The sequence below is a fragment of the Lissotriton vulgaris genome, chromosome 11 (assembly GCF_964263255.1).
Source record: "Lissotriton vulgaris chromosome 11, aLisVul1.2, whole genome shotgun sequence".
In the NCBI taxonomy this organism is placed as follows: domain Eukaryota; kingdom Metazoa; phylum Chordata; class Amphibia; order Caudata; family Salamandridae; genus Lissotriton; species Lissotriton vulgaris.
Genome location: NC_141699.1, coordinates 128,483,600 through 128,508,038, shown reverse-complemented (window position 1 = coordinate 128,508,038; position 24,439 = coordinate 128,483,600). Strand labels below are relative to the sequence as shown.

At 44.4% G+C, this 24,439-nt stretch overlaps 1 protein-coding gene across 15 annotated transcripts in view; it reads right to left on the bottom strand.

Moving 5' to 3' along the window:
- The window catches only part of NCOR2 (nuclear receptor corepressor 2), a 1,233,371-nt gene that overhangs the window by 406,357 nt on the left and 802,575 nt on the right, over positions 1–24,439 (bottom strand). For 2 of the 15 annotated variants that reach the window (XM_086942894.1, XM_086942896.1), the window contains exon 1: positions 10,608–11,124. The exons of 11 other annotated variants lie outside the window; for them this stretch is intronic. The gene's annotated coding sequence lies outside the window, so the exon portion shown is untranslated. Of the gene's footprint in view, positions 1–10,607; positions 11,125–24,439 lie in introns of those variants that run through there. 2 more of the 15 variants (XM_086942895.1, XM_086942897.1) reach the window with 1 other exon arrangement.

The window sequence follows — 24,439 nt, the reverse complement described above, 5'->3', positions numbered from 1 at the left end:
AACCGTGGTTTGAATGTACTGCTGTCCATACCACCTCCCTTGGACACTGAAGTAAGGTATTTATTCACTTGAGTTTAATTGACACAGTTAATTTAATTTCATCAAATCAAATACTACTGAAATTGAACTCCAAACTGCAAGCAGTATCTGGCCAACCAGATGTTCAAACACACTGTTCCACATTCTATATAATGAGTACATTTAGGATGACAACCTTACTCATTACAAAAAGCCTCCAGTCCAGAACTTTTCACCTACATGGTACTGGTTTCAGGAGTATTAGTCTAATTAGTTCAATGGAAGCAAAACAGCCAACACCGAAAATACATCAGGCCGTCACACAAAAGATTAGGCCTGGAAACAGTGTAATGCGCTGGAGGGAGGTGACCACTCCATGAACTCTATTATAGCAAAAGTTGTAAATGGGTCTTCCTATCATAAATGAACATGTACTGCAAAAACGGGTAACACCTTTATCAGAAAAGGCGATACACTCTTCTGGACAGGGTGAAAACGGAATCCTTCAAATATTCACTCCAAAAATGTCTACATTTGTATTGCCGTTCCCTGTCCAGAATATCCAAATACAAGATTCACACTTTCATACAGAACATGCAGTGCAGTCATTCGACGGTGATCCTGAAATTAACTATCGCAAACTCGGTCTCCTCCATCAACAGGTCTGCTGGATTTTAGTACATTCCCAGCCAGGAAGAGTTCATCCAATTCCTAGGTTCTGTACATCATCATATTGTGTTTGTAACTAAGTGGGATTCGGGTCACTTGTGAGAAGATTCTCTCACTATATTCAGCCTTATCAAACACATCTGAATCATACATTACGAAAGGTCATTCAAATGCAATAAATCTCGAGTCGCAGCACAGGTAGATTCAGTAAGCAAAACAAAAGCAGTCATAACTTTCACAAAAAAGGCCACTGTTCACTGCCAGATATCAATCTAATGCACACAACTGATTAGCCCATTTTACTCTGACGTCTTTTTCGGATAATCAGACTTCTGAGAATAGCACTCAGAACACATTAGCACCTAGGCCTATTTATATTGCTTATATTGCTTCAGTATCTTGAACGGAATCAGATAGGGCGGAACCAAAATGTTTTTTGATACTAGAAAAATAAAAAACCCTGAAACATCACTACATTTTCAGCTGACAAGAAAACCAGAGAACGAAAGAATAGCTTTTACTGCAAATTATTATTTTGCTTTTGGAAAGTTGACCCCCCCCCCCTTAATAGTTAGCTATTTTGAGTTGAGCCACCGACACATAAACTATTGATAACAATTACCATCAGCAACAAGCTTGCATCAATGATGAAAGGGAGGGTTATTAGCTCACATCCTCACAAACTGAACACAAAGCCTAAAACCTCGAAGTAAAATACTAGCAACGAAAACTACACTATAGCATCTTTCCATATAACATTGCTGTCAATAAAAGGTGTGACTGTTATCCATCTCACAAGAAAGCAGCGCCGACTAGAACCAAAGCTATGAAAACGTATGGAGTGCGGACCAACTGAGCCATTGCAGCTGCTCACATTATGCTATCAGAATCTGAACGATAGGGGGCGTGGCTTGGACGGCAGTGGGAATGGCCGCCTAACCGGGAGCTCCGCACTTCAGGAAAGCGACTCCAATCCCTTCCGCAGTGAAACCACGACACACAGCAGAGATCTTCCAGGGGCTGCACAGCTAAACACATGGGGGACTCTCCGGTGCCTTGAGCAGGAAGCTCCGACCATCAACCGAGGCGAAAAACGGAGTTTTTCCACCCGCCACGCACCGACAGCAAATGCATTCTAAAATGGCGCCGTGATGTCCGGCCGAAGACGCCTGACGGAAAGCAGTGTCCTTGCGCTTTTCCAAATGCGCACAAGAACCGGAACACCTGTGGGGGCATGAGCCACTCCAACAATGCACAGATCTCCTCTGCTGAGGTGAGGTTTGCCGTCTACCCACTCGGTATCACCGTTCTGACGGAGCGCTTTGCCTGACCCTAAAATGGCGGCTTCTCAATAGCGCGAGTGCCTAAAACGAGCGATCTGCAGGCAATGAACAGTCGCAACCTGCACCGGCCTTATGCGCTCACTGCGCAAAGTCTTGCCTCTGCTTCCATCCTCCGCCAGAGCACTAGTAGTCAGGTGTACTATTCTTAGTCGCCTTGACTACTGCAACGCCCTGCTGCTTGAATCTCCGGCGACACTACTGGACAGACTCCAACGAGTCCAGTCAGCAGCAGCCAAACTGGCTCTGGGATGGACCAGGAGATCCTCGGCCACTGCCGCACTGGCCGAGTTACACTGGCTACCTTTGAGGCAACGCATTGCCTTCAAGGCCCTTTGTTTGGTCTTCAAGGCACTGCATGGAACAGGACCCAGACCTCTCCAACGTCTATTCTCCTGGTATACCCCCACCAGAACACTTAGGTCCACTACTGCCTGCCTCGCGAGAGTACCTAGATGTAAGAAGGCCAGGATGGGAGGAAGATCGTTCAGAGTAGCTGCAGCCAAGCTTTGGAACAGTCTACCTGCCGAAATTCGCCATATCCCTCACCTCCTCCCATTCAGGAAACGTATCAAAACTTGGCTCTTTCCCCTGTCCCGATAAAACAAATAACCGGCCTTTTCAGCTCCCCCCCGTCAATAAACCACAGGAGTAGCTATCAGCGCCAGGATACCTGCCAGGTGACAGTCGCGCTATATAAATATTTTAAATAAATAAATAATAAATGCTTCACTCGAGCTCATCTGATAGTCCCCACTATATAAGACACTATATGAGGTGAACCAACCAGCACCTAGCCTATTCTCGACTGGCACACATTGTTTTCCAACATCAGAGGTATCTCTATCAACCACGCTCCTGCACAGCTAAGTACAGGGAGAGTAGAGAGAACACCTCATTGGCCCTGATATCCCTAACAAGCCGACGAAACCCAGTCAGGAGGCAGTAACCTCGTCCAACATAAGCCCCCAGACCAACAAATTACTTTCACCACTGCCACCATGAGGAATGAACTCTGGGGAGCTGCTATTACTACTACGTGGAGGCAGGAAGCTGGGGAATGAGTGATGGGGTGTTGCCATTGCTATTACTTCTACGTGGAGGCAGCCCTCTATAAGTGAGTCCCATTAGCTCTTCCTTACTTGATGAGGTCTCGAACCTGACCACCATCTCTTGCCCACGCATTGGACACTGACCACTGCTCTATCATACACGCCATCTGGACCCTCTTGAACCAAGCTCCTGCTACACAAGATCAGCGAGGTTAATAGTGCCAAACGTCCCTAGCACAATGTCATTCAGAGAAGACAGGAACACCATAAAAAAAGTGAAACCAGAGCCTCTGATTTCCGACTCGCCCATCAAAGGCAAAGCAGACATGGCGGCTACAATGGAGATGATCTTGAAGAAGCTGTCAGACCTTACGGATATCTCCAAATCAACCAAAGCTAACACAGACTCAATGCAACTCGAAATGACCGCAATTAGGGCCAACATGAGCGCTTTATCCTCAGGCCTGGGAGCCGCGGAACAACGGATTAGCGATGTGGAGGATCTATCGCGACAGTCAGCGACCAGGATCCAACGCCTGGAAGACACCACCGACACCCTCAGACGCCATAATGCGGAGTTAGAGGACCGAAACAGACGGGGGAACGTTAGAATTTTCGGCATACCAGAAAACGCGGAGAATGATGCTGACTCTTGCGTGGCCTTTCTAGAAGCATGGATCCCCATGGTTACCAAGACTGAGTTTCCACATGGCCTCGAACTGGACAGGGCGCATAGAATCCCTACCTTCACGAGCAAGAATGCTAAAGGCCCCAGGCCAATGATCTGCAAACCACTCAGATATCAGCACGCTGACCTGATTCTCCAGTATGCGAGGAAAAATCACTCCATTACATGGGAAGGCCACAAGATCATCTTCACGCAAGACTTCTCCAAAGACACAATGGATGTACGCAAGGGCTTCCTGGACCTCCGCCCTAGGCTTAGATCCAAGCACATCCCCTTCTCTTTTGCAGGACCAGCCAAGTTCAGAATCACAATAAATGGCCGCCCAAGATTCTTCACCGATCCGAGAGACCTGGCACATCTTCTCGAAGAATGCCCAACGCAAGAAATGGACCAATCAACCGGTCTCTCAAACAAAAGGAAGACCACGAGTCCGTCTCAACAAGATGGAGCCAGTTAGGTCCATGTCACTCTACGTTCTTCCAGCGGTCCAGCATCGGTTGCCTCAACGGGATCATCCTAGGTAGAACTATACTCGGCTCTTAGCGCGGGCTCCTAAGCGCTGCCTACCAGGCTACCAGGCTCGGCGATTCAACAGTACCGTGAGTTTGCAAGCGGGGCCTCGTTTGATCAGCACAGTGTCTTCCTCTAGCATGTGACTCTTACGATGTTTTACGATGTTTGTATGCCTTTGACTCACGCAAGTTATTACATTTAGACCATTGGGTACTCATGTACATTTTGCTCATCCCAAGTTAAGCACCTCCACTCTGGATCTTAACACTCCACAAACTTAATACATGATGGGGGTAGCGCATCTCAACGGGTATACCATGGTTGTGTCTATTAGTTACTCTCATAATCTCATAATTGCTCTTTGCTTATCTACTCCATATTAGGTCAATCTTGTTATGGCCTGTTATTCATATTCTGCTAGAATCTGCTCTATACCATTTTCTTGTTGGTTATACGAACCGTCTACTTTCAACTGGGATTGATAATATGCACTCATTATTGTTATTGTTATTCCTGTTTTGCGTAGCATGGTACTGTCGTCGTACTCCCTACGTACGTATTTGGGGGGGTGGGAGGGAGGGGGGAGTGGGAGGGGGCATCTAGAGGAAGGGGAAAAGAGAGAGGATGTAGGAGCAGTCACTTGGCAAAGTCTCCGTAGGTTCCTTCTCATTTTGTATTATATTCTGTTTTTTATGCAAATGTTCATGCATCACAGTGTTACCAGACACAACTCACCACAACAAGCACAGTTCATCCCTTATTGTTTCCACACCCCAGGCTGCAGGCACGCATCACAACACTTGTACTTATATGTCTTGTCATTGAAGGTTGCTTTGAAGTTTAACCGATTTTGTCATGATAAGGCGCCCGATATTGTCACAACACCTCATCCGTCGTACATCACTCCGCCAACTTCCCACCGAGCGATAATACATTTCACCGATGGCTAACTCCAACTCAATTAAAGACGATCTTAAAGTAATATCACTAAATGTCAAAGGGCTTAACCATCCGGTGAAAAGGCGAAAGGTGTTCGACTATCTAGCAAAAACAAAAGGTGACATCGTTCTTCTACAGGAAACCAAACTTTCTGAAGAGGACTTACGTTTCCTTAACATACATTGGTCGTCCCACGTCCTGTCCTCTCCTGCGCTAAATAAGAAGGGTGGTGTAATCACACTGCTATCTAAGAATGCCAACCTGACACTGCTATCACACACTCATGATACAGAGGGTAGGTTACTAGTGACTCACTTACGCAGAGAAGATGATCCCATTCACGTAGTGAATATATATGGCCCTAACTCCGATGATCCCACATTCTGGGACTCAGTCTCTCGTTCCATCGAACATATCTCCCAAGATGAATTATTAATAGTGGGGGGCGATTTTAACCTTCCCCTAGACCCTTTAATAGACAGACAATCCAAGTGCTCATTCCACCACTCACGGTCACATGGGGCACTTCTCCGTCTCTGTGAGCGCTACTGTCTCAAAGATTCTTGGCGTCTACAGAACCCCGATGGGAGAGACTACACCTTCTACTCTGCCCCACATAACTCCTATTCGCGTATTGATTTCATACTATTATCCACCTCATTCGCACACCTGATCGAAGAAACAGGTATTGCCCCCAAACTGGTGTCCGATCATGCATGTATTCATACCAAACTTGCAGGCTCCAGGTCGATTCGCCCGCCTAGAAGATGGCGTTTTAATGACGAAATTCTCACCAACCCAGAGGACAAACTCAAAATAGCGGACGCAATCGAGGAATACTTACTCCTAAACGATACCGCTGACACCAATCCTAATACTCTATGGGACGCTCTTAAGGCCACAATCCGTGGAGTCATTATTAATATTAGAGCTAAGACCAATAAAAAATTAAATAAAGACCTAGAACAATTGGAGCGAGAGATCACAATCCTAGAAGACCAGCACAAGGCCAATCCTCTAAACCTCAAACCACTCGACCTTCTCACTAAAAAGAAGTATGAGTACAATACCATAACTAGTAAAAGAGCGGGCGTCTGGATTAATCGATTCAAAGCCCTAAAACTCTGCGAAGGAAATAAAGCAGGTAAACTGCTGGCTTCGTACCTCAAACATAAGCAAAAGCTGTCAACCATCTCCTCAATAAAAGATGCCACAAATACAACCCACACCAATCAAACTAAAATCTTAGCTACATTTAAATCCTTCTATGAAGAGCTTTACAAGAACGACAAATCGCTGGACACAGCAGCTTGCACCGAATATCTTGAGTCTCTCGACCTTCCGCAACTATCGGATGCTGAAAAAACACGGTTAGGCTCCACCATCAGTGAAGTAGAGATCGCTGAGGCCATCAAATCTTTAAAAAATAACAAAGCCCCCGGCCCAGATGGCTTCACTGCATCTTTTTATAAAGCCTTTGAAACCCAACTCACCCCCACGCTCCATAATGTTCTCAACTCTACGGCGGCCAGTGGATGTATATCACCTTCTATGAGCGAAGCCAACATAATCGTGATCCCTAAAGAGGGAAAAGACCCGCTCCTCACCAAAAACTACCGCCCCATCTCTTTGATAAATCTTGATTGCAAGATTTATGCCAAAATCCTAGCGAATCGACTAAATGCTGTTCTCCCAAAACTAATAAGCCCGTCCCAAGTTGGTTTTCTGAAACACAGGATGTCAAATGACAACACCAGACTTCTATGCCATATCTTAGAGAAAGCTAACAACTCCCAATCCCCGATGGTTGCAATTACCCTGGACGCTGAAAAGGCCTTCGATAAGGTTTCATGGTCTTTTCTTCAATACTGTATGCGTTCATTCAATCTCGGACAGTCGTTCATCACAATGGTGATGGCCCTGTACGCCTCCCCTTCGGCCCGGATAACAATTAATGGCACCCTCTCTGACCCTTTTCGCCTATACCAAGGCACCAGACAGGGCTGCCCACTTTCGCCGGCACTTTTCCTTTTGGCCCTTGAACCACTTCTAACTGACATCAAAAAGAATGAGGATATTCAGGGAGTCTCCTTTGGAGATACTCAGGTAAAATTAGCAGCGTATGCTGACGATATACTGATTGCGACAGAAAACCCAGCCAAATCGATCGAGGGACTCATGTCTTCAATCAGCAAGTACTCATACCTATCGGGATACAAGCTAAACAAAGATAAGTCCGAGGTTAAACCACTAAACATCTTCACCACCAAAGAAGTTCTTGGTAACTCAGGTCTAGCTTGGCAAACAGGGGTTATAAAATATTTAGGAATAGAGTTCACCGATAAATTAATGAGCACCATCACACACAACGAAACGTTGACAATGACAAAAGTTAAAAGAATCCTTGACGGCTGGTCCCCACGATTTATTACTTGGTGGGGAAGAATTGAAGCTATAAAAATGATGATATCACCGCTAATCAACTACCTAAGCACTATGCTGCCCCTCACCTTCTCCAAAGATTTCCTCTCTAAACTGGATAAGTTAATTTCGTCTTTCCTTTGGCAAGGGAAAAAAGCCAGAATTAGCATGAAAAAACTAAGGCTGGATAAAACCTTAGGAGGTGTCAACCTAGCTGACTTTAAGCTCTATCAAACCGCGTTCTTAGCTAGACAAGGGGCCTTTTGGCTCACTCCACACTCAGACTACACCCCAGTGTGGCTGTCGGTGGAAAAATCCATCCTCCATGGCCTTCCCCCCTCCACCCTCCTCACTACCAAACCACAACCCACTGTATCCTCAGGCACCATCCTCAGAAACACGAAGGCTGCCCTCCTTCATGTAAGCAAATTCTTACCACACCAATTTTGTAAATCACGATGGGAATCGCTGTGGAACAATACAAAACTGCTATACAAAGGGAAACCAATGAATAATCATGCTTGGATTGAGAAGGGTATACACTTCCCTCATCAGCTGTATGATGGTCCATTACCACTCACTTTCAATGACCTACTAAAAAAGTTTCAACTCCAGAACATAGACTTCTATTACTTCTTACACATCAAAGTGGCCCTCTCGAAAACAGATTTATCCAACGTCACCCCCTCCCTTCCTGGATACCTACACACGATTAACAGACAGGGTCATCAGGTGTCCAGAATATACAAACTGATCCGCCCTCAGGCCACAAAGCTGACAACTTCCACACAGTCCTTCTGGGATTCTTACTCCTCCACACCGACATCGGAAGCAGAATGGGCCAGAATATGGGAATCTACATCGCGACACAAAATCAGCCCTACATTATCCCAATCTAAATTCTGGCTTCTCCACAAAGCTTTTTGGACTCCTAGGAGACTCTTCCTGCACAACATCAAGGAAGATGACTCCTGCTGGAACTGCACGGCAGAGGGTGGGGACCTAGAACACCTAATATTCAAATGCCCCTGTGTATCCGACTACTGGGATAGAATCTTCGCATTTATTACCAAAGTATTACATATTTCGCTCCCGAGGGAATTTGCAACCTTAGTCATGGGTTTTGCCAAAGCTGTTAACCTCAATGAAAATGATAAAGCCCTACTTGACTTACTTTTGACAGCAGCGGTCAAACTCATACTGAATAACTGGAAGGACACTGGCAAAGCTTCTTTCCCACACTGGCTCAATTGGGTTTCGAACCTCAGAGGAGCCGACAATATTGCGCTGGCTGCTACACCTTGGCGCCCCCCCTATAGGAACCTGTGGTCCTCGCTTGACGCTCACTTCGACCTATTTAAACCACCATGATTACCTGATGCGCCATGCACATATACACCCTGTCCATAGTCCGGGTTGCCTACCTGTCCAAACGGCTGACCTCATTGACTTACGTGGTCATCTTGCTCCACCTATGACTGTATCCTTGAAAATGTACTGATGCACTGCCTGTGTTATCTTTCTTTCCTTACGATATGTTTTGAATTGCTTATTGATTTATTTCAGATTATCTTAATTTAATTTACCCCTCCTTTGTTTTTGTTATGCTCGTATACTTGTGTACTTGCTCTTGTTGATGCAGGAACCATGCATGATATATGCTCATGTCTGTAATGCTTGCTCATCTCTCTCAATAAAAAATTTGTGAACTAAAAAAAAAAAAAAGAATCTGAACGATACATTACTCACATCTGGTTTGTTTGTAACACTGTGAGCTGTCCAGACGGTACGTCCAGGACCCAGTCTGGGCTTTCTCAAGGACTGAAGCTCTGAATGGCTATTGTAAATAGTATGATTACAATTAATTTTGAATTGCAACTATAGTACCTACTTAAATCATAATAATTTGCAGACAATGCATGGAATTTTACGCTATCGTTCTTCGTAAGATATTGTTTTACGTAGCACTAGCTAACAGTTTCTGCCAATTTGTAGTACTACATATAACTGACTTTAATGGTCCTCATCTTATCCCCTTATAATGCATGGAGGGATGAGTCACCACTGCTGAGATTCTAAAATGTGAGCTAGAGGTTACACACAGAACAGAAAGTAGCTAACTCACAAGGTCATTTAAAATGATAAATCATTACAAGTTCAAATTCACGCAATTTCTTAAAATGACTTGCAGTGTATTTTAAAACAACAGAGGTTTGTACATTTCTGTAACAATCACGATAGGACGATGGTGTTGCAGCATATTTTTTTTAGAGAGATACGATCAAAAATCCAGACAACAGGAGCAGCTGTGGATTTGCACACACGTTAACTAATAAAAACATTTAGCATTCATTTGAATAAACACAATACTTTGTGAAAGTGCTGTTGCTCAACTGACGTGGGAGCATTTCCTTTCCAACATGGCTGCCTCCAGTGACATCCATGCGCTTAGGGAGATACCCTGCCCATCTCAGTCCTTCCTTTGTGTCTATCCTACCAAGGGCAGTGACGTTAAAACGACTCATGGTCTGGAACCCTTGCCCCGCCCCCGTTCTGTTTACTCAGAAGAGACCGCTGCGCGAGGCGAGAGTTTCGGCGGAGGCCGTCTCGGTCTCCCCGGCCAAGCACACGCTTCTTCCATTTCCAGAATGCTTACATTTTCCCTCCTCCCTCTTTCTAAAAGTAATATACACCTTTCCCGCTCGCTTTCCTTGGCTGGTGGAGACCCTATCGCCTGCCCCCAGCGTACGGGATCGCGAGTCACCAACCGCCATTCTGAGGAAAACGTAGTCACGAGTTTGACGGGGGGAGGGCAATTGGGGGGGGCACGACAAGAAATAACGACCTACCCGGTCCCCCAAAAATAAAACACGCCACGGGCAGCTGGCACCGTTAGGCGCAAGAAACCGTCAACGCGCACATTTTTATTTCAAATACATATCAAAAACGTCGTGTAAACGCACTTACTTTCACTTATCGCCCCCTCCGCTGCTCGGTTTCCGCCTCCATTACGAAAGAAGGGTGAGATCTCCGCGGATTAGGTATTTCCACCTCCTCTCCCGCGGCTTAAACCTCGGCTCTGCCTCACATTTCTCCTCCAGCCGGAGAGGGAACGGAGAAAAAAAAGCCCTTCCTGGCGATTTGCATAGTTAAGCCGTAAACTCGCCGCAGCATTCCTGCTTATGATTTTGCAATCTACTGGAATAACGTGGTGTAGCGAGAGAGCCGGCGAGAGACGATGAATCATGGGCTAATAAAACCACAGTGCTCCTCGGCTGCACGGGGCTGGCTCTCTCCCCCCTCCATGGCTTGGCAGCAGTCGAGCGGGTGATTAATCTCTGGGGGGCATGCCAAACACGCAGCACTGCTATTTCCACTCCCCCACTGAAGAAGAAGAAAAAAAAACGTTTGTAAAACCATCAGGGAAACTACCACTCTCGCTTTAGCCGGCTCCGAGAAACATCCTTCCACGAACTGCCTCTCTGAATAAGAGGCAGCTGACGACGACGTATATATATCTTTTTTTTATTAAAGTTAATTCGCCCCATTAAAAACAGCGTCTGACGGATTTAAAGAGACACAAACTTTACACACGCGTATTTAATGTTACTCTGACCATTTTAAGTATATAGCGCGCGCCACAAAGCGAATGTCCTCCTTGCAGTTGGTTTCATAGGTTATTAATAACGCTCCCGACAATTAAGATTACCAGATATAGATATATAATGACAGGGAATGGCAATTTGCCCAGAATATCATTTTTAGCCCCGATTTCACCCTACTCCCTGTTGCTGTCTGCAATGTGTCTCAGAAAGCAGTCAAGCAACAATATTTATTCTCCCCATCCCGAACTTCCTGATTGGATGAGGCAATTTCAGCATTGTCTAGAACTAGAAAGCAGTAGTCTTATCGTATTACCCTACTCGACGTACATACTTTTTATTTAGCGCTTGCATTTGCAATATTAGCAATTCCTACCGAGTTAACTGTTGTTGCAGTTATCTTACCTACTGGTACATCATTTATCGACCACTGATTCATTAAAGGATGAGTCAGCCCAAAGATGATCCAAAGCCCTGATCTTCAAATTATATCCAGATCACAGCAGCTAATGATTGACTTACTCCCTTTATTTACCTTTAGTACATGAAAGGCTCACGAGGCACCCTCTTCCAGGATGCAGCCATACCATGTAAGCCACAAGTGTTTATACAATGAGATTTTAACTTCCCCCACACTGAGTTAAGTCGTCCATATAAGGTGTTTATATTACTTTCCCAACAAAACAGGATTTTTTTTTAATGCCCCTGTCCTACTTGAAAGTTTACATTTTAATTGGTAGATTTTACCAGCCCTTACGTTTTAGAGTTTTAGTAAAATTCAGTTTTGTCAGTCTGGTTCTGAATGTGTTTCACTTTAAAATGCCGGTAGCTTTTCATTACTTCACACTTATCAGCAAACATTTTTGTGGCATTCAGACTAACTGGGATTACCTGTTACAAAAGATGAATGAAAGATGAAGTCAGCTGGATACCAGCAAGCGACCTTCCTGTTGCACACAAACATCTGTAGCTAGCACCTTTGGGATATTTACAAAGGCTCTCTGACACCTGTTTGGTGGGTCTGAGTCTCACATTAAATAAACAGTTCTGTTTCCTGCTGAGAACCTTTCAAAATACTCATCCATGTTTTTTTACCTCATCCCGCAGGAGTGTATATTATGCGACCTAACCCTCTTTGCTTCCTGTTTGTACTCCAGAAATCTTCACTGTTGCCACCAACCCTTGGAGGGAGGGTGAGGTGCAGTTACTGTGATGAGGAAGAGGACACGAGCCATAATGAGGATTACCCGTGCTAATTTTAAGCTTTATCGCCTTGTCTCTCTTCCTCATCACAGAGTTTGATAAAATCAAAAACAAAACCTACAGGTCGCAATGCCTCTCAACCACATCCGAGATACAGAATGCGCCAGCCATGCATTTAAAAAAATTCAGCGTGGCCTAAACGTAGCAAAGGTTTACAATTAGCGATTGGTCTTGATGGTTGGGCGGCAGCCATGCTCCGCGTTTGCACGTTCCTCTGTTGGTCGCGCCACATGAGCGACTTCCTTTTGCCTCTGGGTTGATTTTGGCCCCTGGATAAAAAAGGCTGCTCTGGTTGGTGAGTATTCTGTTGACCTGGCAGGTGTTGGTCTCCTGTATGTTGCATCTGCTGCATCCCTTGATTAAAGGGGTCCATCCAACCTCCATATTGTGGGATGAAAGGTTGGAAGTAAGGCATATTGTAATTCTGATGGTATGGTCGTTGCCATCTATTGCCCCTTCTCGGTCGTTGGTGTCTGAAATTATTCCGTCCTCTTTTAGTAGTGTAGTCTTCCGAACTAGGAGATGAATTAATAGAGGAGTTTTTGCCAATAGATTCATCATCCGAGATCTGATCCTGGGAGTTGTAGTCATCCTTAGTATAGGGGTGCATTTTCTCCTGGCTAAATTTCTTGAGGTCTTTTCCCAGTTTTTGGAGTTTACTTTGCATGATGAATTCTTTTGTTTCATCCAGCTCTTTGGTTATTTCATCCAATCTTTTCTTGAATACCAAGGGATTGATTCCTTTCTTTAACTCGTTTTCACATTCCTGGATTTCTGCCAAGAGGGCCTCTGAGAGGCGTTTGGCGGTCTTGATGATTAAAACCAGGTAGTGTAGGGTGCACTTCCAAGAGATGGAAGACCAATCTTTGCGGAATACCAGGTCGTGTAAAAAAATTTGCGGTGCATTGCTTACCCATAGGCCCCTCGGAGCAGTTTTGGACCTCAAATATTCGGTCATGATTATACCGTGTATGGCAGTTCGTATTTGATCTCGTTTCTTTTCAGTCAGTGTTTCCCAATCATCCGTTTTTGCCAATGCTTCAGTAAGATCCGTATTATGTAGAAGTGGTTGAGCTGCCAAAATTTCATCTATGTCACTTGCATCAAAACTGAGTCCCGTATTGCCCTCCATGGTACCCTGATTGTCAAAGAGTTATCATAAAGAATGTTCAATCAGAATAAATCCCGCAGCTGTGCGCCATCCCTGATGCCCTCAAAGTCGGACAAGTCACACCTCTACTAAAAAAAACAACAGCAGACCCCACTGATCTAAACAACTACCGCCCTATTACAAATATTCCCACCCTCGCCAAACTGCTGGAAAAATGCGTACAGCTACAACTGACTAAACACATAGACAAGTTTGATCTCCTCAACGCTCATCAATCAGGCTTCCGTGCAGGGCACAGTACCGAAACAGCCATGACGCACATAGTGGATGACGCCCTCCAAATCCTAGACCAAAACGAAACCTGCCTCCTCATCCTTCTGGATCTCTCCTCAGCATTCGACACAGTTAAACATGAGAACTTACTCGAACTGTTAAACACTAGAATGGGCATATCAGGGACTGTTATCAAGTGGTTCACCTCCTTTCTACACAACCGCTCACAAAGATTCAAAAGCAACAACCTGATGTCCTCTCCGGTACCTGTATCACTAGGCGTCCCACAAGGATCCTCCCTCTCCCCTACACTGTTCAACCTAGTTATGGAACCTCTCACTACTTTGCTACAGACATCCAATGTTCACTTTTACATGTATGCCGACGACACCCAACTCTATCTCAAAATACAATCCCCCAAGGACATCATGCTTCTGAACACCACGATCAGAAACACCCAATCCTGGCTTGCAGAGAATCACCTCAAACTCAATGCCCTGAAGACTGAGTTCCTCCTGATCTCACCTCCCGCAAAAATCTCCACGGCTCAAACATGGCTTAAGCAGTTAACAGCTTTAAATGTACAACCTATCGTCGTAGACTCAGCAAAATCCTTAGGCATAACACTTGACGCCAATCTCAACATGCAGCAGCACATCAGCAAGGCAACCAAAGGAGCGAACTTCCAAATCAATACCTTGAGGAAACTTAAAGCCTTCCTTCCAGCCAAAGACTTCCAAACTGCAGTACAATCTATAGTCATCCCGCACATAGAATACGGAAGCACCGCCCTCTGCGGGCTCCCCCTAACAACAACGGCACCCCTTAGAGCGTCCCTTAACGCTGCAGCGAGACTCATCACTGGCTCAAAAAAACACTCGCATATTTCCCCTGACTTTAAATCCCTGAACTGGCTGCCTTTTGAAGCCAGAATACATCTGAAAATCGCCTGCATGACTCACAAGGCTGTACACCACAACTCGCCCAGCTACCTCACTCAAAAGCTGACCATCTCGGGTGGCTCTAGAACTACTAGAAGTACAAACAATCTTCTGCTGAAACCTCGAAGATTCAGGAAGGAAAAAACCTATAAACGCTCCTTTTCAGGAATGGCACCCAGGATCTGGAACTCACTCACTCCCTGAAACCAGGCTCATCTCCTCCAACAAACTGTTTAAGAAAGAAGTAAAAGCGATCCTCATGGCTAAATACACATGATCTATTATCCTGTAGCTCTCATGAATCCGCTCTGTAATACCTGCCTGACCCCTTGGTCTACTTGTACTACTTGTATTATGACTTATTTGATTGTATATGTTCCCTCTTTGTACTACTTGTACTACTGGTATTATGACTTATTTTGATTGTATATGTTCCCTCATTGTATTTTGATGTATTACTGACGTATTAGTGTTTTGTATTTTGATGTATTAGTGACTTGCACACTGTACCTACACCACCTCAACCATCCCTACTTTTGTACTACTGATGCACCTGTGTGACTATACATCCTGCACGCATCTACCTCAACTATGCCCACCTTTATGTTATCTCCAAAAACACGTGCAGCACGCTTAAATAAGTATATGCTTACTTTTGTACTTTTATATTATTGGCGCAACGGTTTGACTATGCACTTTGTACTGACACTACCTCACCTATGATGTACCTCCTGTTTTTTGACCTACCTATGTAACTATGCACCTTGTACCTAACTACCTCAACTATCTACATTCTATTACTTCATCTCCTCCTTGTAAAGCGCTCTGATATCTGCAAAGATCTTGTTCGCGCTATATAAAACTATCAAAATAAAAAATAAAAAAAATATTCAAGAGCCTACTGCAACATTCTCCACATCTGCATGCATCAGGCTATATGGTTCAAGTGTGTCGGAGGCTCGTGGTTGTCCGATAAATACTGAAACTCCAGACTACTCAAAGCAGACGACCACCACACTTTCACCATATAGTAGGATGTCGAAACCATCAAACAAGTGAAATGATGGCTTCAACTCTATGAAGCCACCCAAAAAAAGAGCTCATTAGATTCTCAACCTCTGTTAACTGTGGCATTACAGAAAATACAATTATATCACTGAACCCAGAACTAAATAGTAGAGACGGTTCTCCTGGAGAACTAAGGTCCAGGAAGACAGCAGGCAAAATACATCCTGTCTAGGTGGAAGTACAAAATAATTTACATATAAAGAAAGGACCGCGTCATAAGCACCGGAGTGCCAAAGATCCACACCTAAGGTTCCCTGGCAGTTGAAGCCGGACACCATCCAGACAGGGCTAGATATTGTTGTCAAACACTGTGGAGACTGAAAATGCTAGCAATCCCATTCTGTGTCTGCTTAGAATCCATCACTACCCTAAGGCAGCCAGCATCAACTGGAGGAGACAGTGTGCCATTTGACAATGCTTCAGAAACACAACACCAATGGGCCTCTGGCCATGGGGACACTAAGTTTGCCCAGGCTTACTTTATGCTCATCAAAGATGGAGATGTTCATATTCATCTAACTACTTGGAGCACCAGACTGGGATGTGTAAATCCTTCTATCCCATGAAGACCTACCGTTCTAGTTCCACAGAACTACACAGGGAGCCCCCCTCGACCCAATAATTCTACTACTGCCAATAATTCTACTACTGCCAACACCATGCACCCAAGGGGAAATCACACCACATCCATTCTTCATAACAGCTGTCACAGTGAGGCAGTCAGAGACACTCAGGGCCCTTCCTGTGGCAGCAAGAGTGCTGCAAAACAATGTCCTTTGAGACAACAGGAGATGAAGAAAGAGCGTGCGTTTGCTAGCCAGCCCTACCATGGCAGACAGGAAACTAGTTAAGAGTATGCTGACTGTTGAATTGGCACTATGAATTGTGGTGCTTTCCAGAAAGGCAGCATTACAGTGCACTAAGGGGAAGATATGCAGGGCTCGGAGGGAAACAGTACCAGTTTACATGCTAAATATAGTGTGGGAGTTAAAGGAAAGTATGCTAACCACAAAATATTCAAAGTTCAGATTGGCAGTAAGGCACTATCAAACATGATAATATCTCCCTTTTTAAGTAAACCTGATGGTACCACTTCAAGGAAATGAATGTTACTGGACCCCGACTGCATGATGCAACAGTGGATATGCAAAAGCATGTCACATGCTCAAACATGGCATGCTCACGGAACCTTTTGATTGTTACAAATTGTTAGACCTGCCATCTTTTGGCGTGATTTCCCCTGTACTTTTGCTTCTGACCTCCTGTTTTTGACTGTGCTGCATTTCATTTTTGCTGGTTTTAGGACTCTGGGTGCTTTATCACTACTGACCAGTGCTAAAATGCAAGTGATCCCTATATCAATTGTATTGGTGATTGGGTTATCCAGGATAGGCATATTTGATTTACTAGTAAGTCCCTATTAAAGTGCACCAGGGGTACCCAGGGCCTGTAATTCAAATGCTACTAGTGGGCCTGCAGCACTTATTGTGCCACCCACGCAAGTAGCCCTGCAAACCTGTCCCAGACATGCCACTGCAGTATATGTATGTGCAGTTTCAAACTGCCATTTTGACCAGGCAAGAGCACTTGGCAGGCACAAACGTTCCATTTTGGTACATGTACGTCACAGCTAAGGTAGGTCCACGGGTAGGGTGCAATGTATTTAAAAGGTAGGACATGTACTGGTGTATTTTACATGTTCTAATAGTGAAACGCTGCTAATTTTGTTTTTCACTATTGCAAGGACTATCTCTTCCATAGGGTAATTTGGGGATTGCCATTGAATATCTTTTAAGTGTAATTTCCCATTGGGAGCTTTTAGAGATTTGGGGTCGCTGAACTCACAATTTAAAAATACATCTTTTGGTGAAGTTGGTTTTTAAATTGCATGTTTGAAAATGCTACTTTTAGAAAGTGGGCATTTTCTTACTTAACCAGTCTGTTCTTTTGCCTACCTGTAGAATCCACATCTGGGATGGGATGACAGGTCTTGTGCATTCGCCCTAGATCCAGGTGTCTCCAAAATTGGTCCTGGAGAGCCGGATCCATTGGCAGATTTTTAGCATATCCACATTTAGATAAATGTAGTTGTCTTAAAAATCTGGCATGGATCCGGCCCTCCTGGACCCATTTCGGAGAACCCTGCAAGACAGTCACACAAAGGGAGCTGAGGTGTGCTTAGCATATTGTGATGGGTCATCCCCACGCTGATGGGCCTTCCTGAGCTAGAGTGGCGGGAGGAGTTGTCACTGACACTTGAATAGGGCTGTGTCTTACCTCACACAAAGCTGTCTCCAACCCTGGAGCAAGGTAAGAGAAAGGTAGAGTCTTGTGCGCTACAAAGACTTTCCTTTGAAGTCTGCCCACTTCAAAGATAGTAAAGGGTATAAGTATTGGACTTCTGACACTCTCAAATCAGAACACTTCTGGACTAAAGGACATCCTGCCAGTTAGAATGGATGGATGCTGTAGAAGGGTCTGGCACTCTGCCTGTATCTTTGTTGTGCTGGCCTATCTACTCTGCCTGTAGCTTTGTTGTGCTGGCATACTGCTTGCAACGTCTGTCCTGGGAGTGAAAGGACTGGAATTTGTTTTCTGTATCCTGCTTCCAAGGTTCTCCAAGGGCTTTTGTGTGCTTGCCTCCTGTTAAGAAGTCTCAGGGCAATCAAATACATCTCCTACCAGTCAATGCCTTGGCTCTTCTGCTGAGAGTCCTGACTTGCCAAGTGGTGCCAAATCCAGTTTCTGGGCCCTTGGGAGTAGAATCTGGTGAACTGAAGGAGAAAATCCATGCATTGACTTCCAGCGTCTGTTTTTTTCTCGACGTATCGCTACAAACTTTGACACATCACTGCTGCCAGCACTGGAGTGTCGTTCCCGATCAGCGCATGGACTACTGTTTTCTCCGCAGGCCCTAGCTTATTGTCGCAGCGCATCAGAAGAACTGCTTTTGGTGTGCACCGAAGTGCGTGACGCACCGCTCCAACTCAGGTACATTGCCTGCTTCAACGCTGTGGAATTAAAGCAGAAAGTCTGGATATTCGACACATCGTCCCTGGGCACGGATTTCATTGACTTTGCCAGCAGTAAGGAACCAAGGCTGCATGTCTGGAGATAGACGCATCACGTCCCCTTCCAGTAAGGAACAGACGCATCACCTCCCCTGCCTAGCAGTAAGGAACGGACCCATCACTCCCCTGAGAGTAAGGAACCAACTTTGCTTTTCAAGCGCCTCGCATCTCCTGCCCTTAAATCATGCCTATATCATCTTTGAATTCTGATGCATCCAAGGTACTTTGTGCTAATAGTGACGTATCCATGAATTTCTATGGACTGACCGGACTTACCTTTGAATAGTGTTAGCTTTACTTGTGTGTGTTGGATTTTTGTTGTTTGGTCTTGCTTTATTCAGAAAAATATTGGCTGTTATTCCAAACTGGTGTGGACTCATTTTGTAGTGTTTTCACTCTGTCACTGTGTGTGTATGTACAGATGCTTAGCATATTGCCTCTGAGATAAGCCGGACTGCTCGTGTCAAGCTACTAAGGGTGTGAGCAGGGGTTATCCTAGCTGTGAAACTCCCTTACACTGACTAGTGTAAGGGTCTCCATTTGGACAGGGTGCATATCACTGCCAACTAAAGACTCCATTTCTAACACAAGTTAAATAAAATGAATACTAACAAGCTGGCTAATACCTGCCACCACATTTAAGACTTAAAAGTTGATTTCCATTGTGTTCCACTTGATATAAATGAACAATATTGCTTTATGACCTGCAGCTGAAGCCATATTAGCTATTATGTGCCCATTGCCCGAGTTATAGCCCAAAGTTGAAGTGACAGTCTATCCAAAGACACGAATACAGAACACTGATGTATAGTTCTGAACAAGAGGACTATAAAAGTGTTTAAACTCTCCATCACTTTAGACCGGAGGGTTCGAATTAAAACGGGAAGAGACAGAATAAACATTTGAATGCTGAAGGCAACAGTGTACACCTTACCAGCCACTATAATTCCTCAGCCACACCATCTTCAGTATAGCTAAAACAATCTAATGTAGGATTGGTCACAAAAGAGGATTCAGAAAAGGGGGTGGTGATGAACAGAGTGTCTGAATTAAGCAGACCACTCTTACCCAGTCCAAAGATCAGGGCTTGATCCATCACCGTTATTTATCTCACTGCCCCATCCCAGCTCAGAACCTGGCTATATGCAAATTAGTCTGTCCCTGGCCCAGTGCATCATGGGAACAGGGCAGACCAAACTACCAAGCCAATTCTTCACCAGAAAGGAGACAAGCTACCGGGCCGAATACAGCTGTAATGCCAGAAACCGGTCCCCGGGAGCTTGTTTCCTTCCCAGTGTAAGAATTGGCTTTTGTAGTTTGGTTTGCCCTGTGCCCATCATGCACTGGGACAGGAACAGACTAATTTGCATACAGCCAGGTTCTGAAACTGAGATGGTGCAGTGAGCTAAAAAACGGTGTTGGATCTAGCCCTGATCTCTTGACTGGGTGAGAGCTTTCTGCTTAATTCAGAGACTCTGTCCATCACCACCCCTTGTTGTAAATATATGGTCACAAAAGAGCCATTCGAAAATGCTGGTTATTGCCCATATCAAAGTTCAATCATAGAATTACTACATGAACGGGCCATTGCTTTTACCAGGGTAATTAGGTGAATTCGTTCTGGCCAAATTTAAGCAATCGCCGCTTGGTGGAATTTTTTCCCAGCGAGGCCCCAGAAATGCGAACTGGCGAGTGAGATTTGGTGGTCCCTAGTGCAATTTTCTAACGTGGGCGTTCGTGGTCAGAGGGTTGCAGCTCGAGTACATTTTCTACTCAAGCAGCAGCAAAATCAATTTGAATGGCTGCATGATCTTGCGCAAAGAATTCTGCGGTCAAAGTTCATTTTTAAGCACTGCACATGCTACTAGCGCTAAATTGCAGCACGAGCATCCACAGACAGTTTGTGACTTAATGGTTTGCTTGTCTATCCAACTTTTGGTTTCCTCCTAATTCTTTGATTTGTTCCATCCAGAGGGAATTTCATTTTCACCATGTTTTAATTGGATGAACTGTAGCTTTCTGCTATTGAAGTGAGGGACTATTTCTTTTGCTTTTAGTGGTCCATGGCAGTGCATCACTTTTCTCAATCTTTTTCCAGCTGCCCACTTTAATGTTTATTTCATTTTTAATTTTTGCAAGGGCTCAGCAGCTGCACACCACTGCCCCAAGTTATGCAGCACCCGCAGAAAATGTATTTTTTAATTTACTATTCTGAAATTGGGGAGCAGATAATTAAAAAATAAAGTGTAAAGTTGGCCCATTGTTATGTGCGCGCATGCATGAAAACCCTTTTTAAATAAATTTCGTTTTGCTGAAAGAAAATCAAAGACTGGCACTACTTTTGCACACGATAGCCATCTTGTAAGATTTTTTCTTAGAATAAAAGAAAAATCTTTTAAAGATGGCCATCTATCATTGTATTTTCGTTCGCTTTAAGAACAAATCTTAAAATAGAACATATAGCTGCCATCTTTAAAGGATCTTTCATAATGCACAAGAAAAATCATATAAAGGTAACCCTATGCATGTGCACACATATGAAGTCGCCATCTTTGGATAATTTTTCCTTCGCTTAAAATAAAATAATTACAGGAGCAGTTTACGTGTGGGCTCAGGCACCTTGGTTAATAATTGTACAGTATGTTTTTTCAGCCTCATGCCTACCAAAAAAGGAGCATTTTGAGTTTTTTCTTTGAAAGATCACACACTGACGCCAGGCACCCAGTAGACTTCCAGATTGTTAAGTTTGCCTGTAGAAAGTAGTATTCCGTGCTCACATTTATAACAGAATAGTTCTAGAAACAGAACATAAATACTTAAGCCACATGAGTCTAGGCAGTGTTCTACTCTACAGAAATTATGTTAACGCAGCTGTTGCCACCTTTCAGATTTTTAGGTAACAAAATGAAAATTGTTGGGTACCATTTTACTACTGTTCCCTACTTTTTTTATTAATATAGGTAATCGATCAATCAGTAGATTTGTAGATAATTTCTTATCACCCGTGAGGGTATCAAGGTGCTGGCAGGGTCCAGTTGATTAGCCGAATAGCCAGGTCTTCATGGACTTTCACAACTCTGAAAGAGACAGGGAAGTTCTGTAGATGAAAGGGTAGTTGGTTCCATGTCTTTGCTGCTAAATAGGAGAAGGAACGACCTCAGCATCTGCTACGTTGGATGCGGGGGTGAGGGTTAGAGTAAAAATTGGTGAGCTGATGAAGTTCAGGTGGTAGTCCAAGTAGGTGGATCTGCAGTTGTGTAGGTTCTTGTATGCATGGGTCAGCAGCTTGAAATGGCATCTTTTCTGCACAGGAAGCCAGTGGAGTTCCCAGAGGTAGGGGGTGATGTGGGTTAGTCTAGGGAGATTTAGGATGTGTCTGGCTGCAGCATACTGTATGGTCTGTGGTCATCAGAGGAAGTGAGCTGCAATTCCAGTGTAGAGATTGTTGCCATAGTCCAGTTGGCTGGAGCTAAGGGCCTGGGTTATGGTGCGTCTTCAGCTTTGTGGTAGCCCTTTGAATATCTTACAAAGTAGGAGGAGGATGAAGAAGCAGGAGGAGGAGACAGAGTTGACCTGTGTTGCCATGGTTAGCTTGTTGTCCAGAATGATGCCTAGGTACGCTGCCAATTTTAAATTGCTTCGAATCAGAAATGCGATGAATGACGCATGTGCCATACAAGACGTTTCAATAGTTATTTGTCACCTGTCCTTTGAAGTAGTTCCAAAAGGCCACTCTTAAAATAGCTTTTGAGAACAGAAATTCTGATTCCACTTGATACCTGCCAAAAATGTGGAAGAGCAGGTCCATTCTGCCCAATAGATTTCAAGATGTAGAGAAGGCATACCTATTGCCCAACTGTGTTTCAACAGGCAGACACATTTGGACCAAATTTTAATAGTACACAGCCCCAGCAAATATATTTAGTATCAATTGTTAACTTGTATGTGAGAAATCGCTCCAACTCACACTATAGACTGTTTGGAGGTCTTTAATACAACTAGAAGTAACTTTTTAATATTAAAATAAGGGTAAAATATAGTAACAGCACACAGTGGTAGCCAGCTATTAAACTGTATATCATATATGGTATTCAGCTGTCTTCACTGCAGTACTATTACTACTATTGCTCTATGTTTGGCGGTGACTTCATTTGAATGTGTTTGGGTATTTTACATATAAGCAAAAAAAAATTCCAACCTTTTAATAACTTTTTTGGCAAGGACATCCGTGATCATGTTAGTACTGTTAAACCTTTGAAAGAGTCTTCTGGTTATTGTGGTGGCTTTATAAAGTGTGTGCATTGGAACCCTTCAACAGGGTTGTTTGTGTGGCTGGAAGGGGTTCAAATGCTTCACAATCAATGGTAGGTGTTGAGAGTCACAAGCGGTCCTCATTTGTTGCATGCTATTTGCCAAGGGGTCACATGAACAAGTTACATACTTCAGTGATGCTCTTTCTGGTAGAGACCATCTAACTGCAGATTCCTCACCTTTTGAATAGACCCAAGACGTCAGACTGGATCCGGAAATTCTTCAACAGTACCTCTGCTGTGCGTGCCAATAGGTGCCAACGTGCAGCTCTGTCCTGATGACATTCCACTCCAGAAATTATATGCAGAGCCTATATAGGCACCACTCGCCAGTTGCTTTCAAGCCTGTCCGTGCTCCGAGATACAGAGCCTCAAAAGCAAATTAGCATGACCACTGAGCAGATTCCTAGACTTGGGATCTTTATTAGTGGATTGAGTCCATTCACACAGCAGGGACCATGGGTGGGTCGGTGAGAAATCTGCGGCTGGAGTCTCTACCAGAAAGAGCAGGGCAAGTAACTTGGTATTTTGATTGAGACTTCTAGCTGCATATTTCTCTCCTATTGAATAAATACCAAAACAGTACCTAATTAGAGTTGGGTTGTGAATGGACTCAAACTAGAAAGTCCTGTAGAACCGAGCAGGCAAACCGCCCTTCTCGGCCGACCTGACAATTCAGACAAGAGTACTTTGTGAACATATGTTGGGATGCCCATATAGTTTCTTGACTAAAGTCTAGGACAGGGGCTCCGCATGCTAACTCGTAGTAGCAGCTTTGGCGCGGATACAAGGAGCACACAGTACTTTTGGAGGCTGCTTTATAACGAATGTGTAGCAGATCTCAAGGCTGAGCTTGATCCAGCAGGAGATGGTTCTCTTCTGCACAGCTTTGCCTTTTTTTGAACCAGCAAAGACCACAAAGAGCTGTTCGTCCACCCGGTAGTCTTTGATGCAATCTATTTAGAAACTCAGAGCTCTCTTAGGGTGAAGGAGATGGAAACTCCTTCTTAGAGTATTGAGGGGGAGGATTGAATTCTGGCAGAGTGATGGTTTGACTGATCTGGAACGGCACCACAAATTTTGGCAGAAAGGACGCAAGAGTCTGCAGAACCAGTTTGTCTGGGAAGAAGGTGTAGTACAGCAGGTTGCAAGAATGCTTG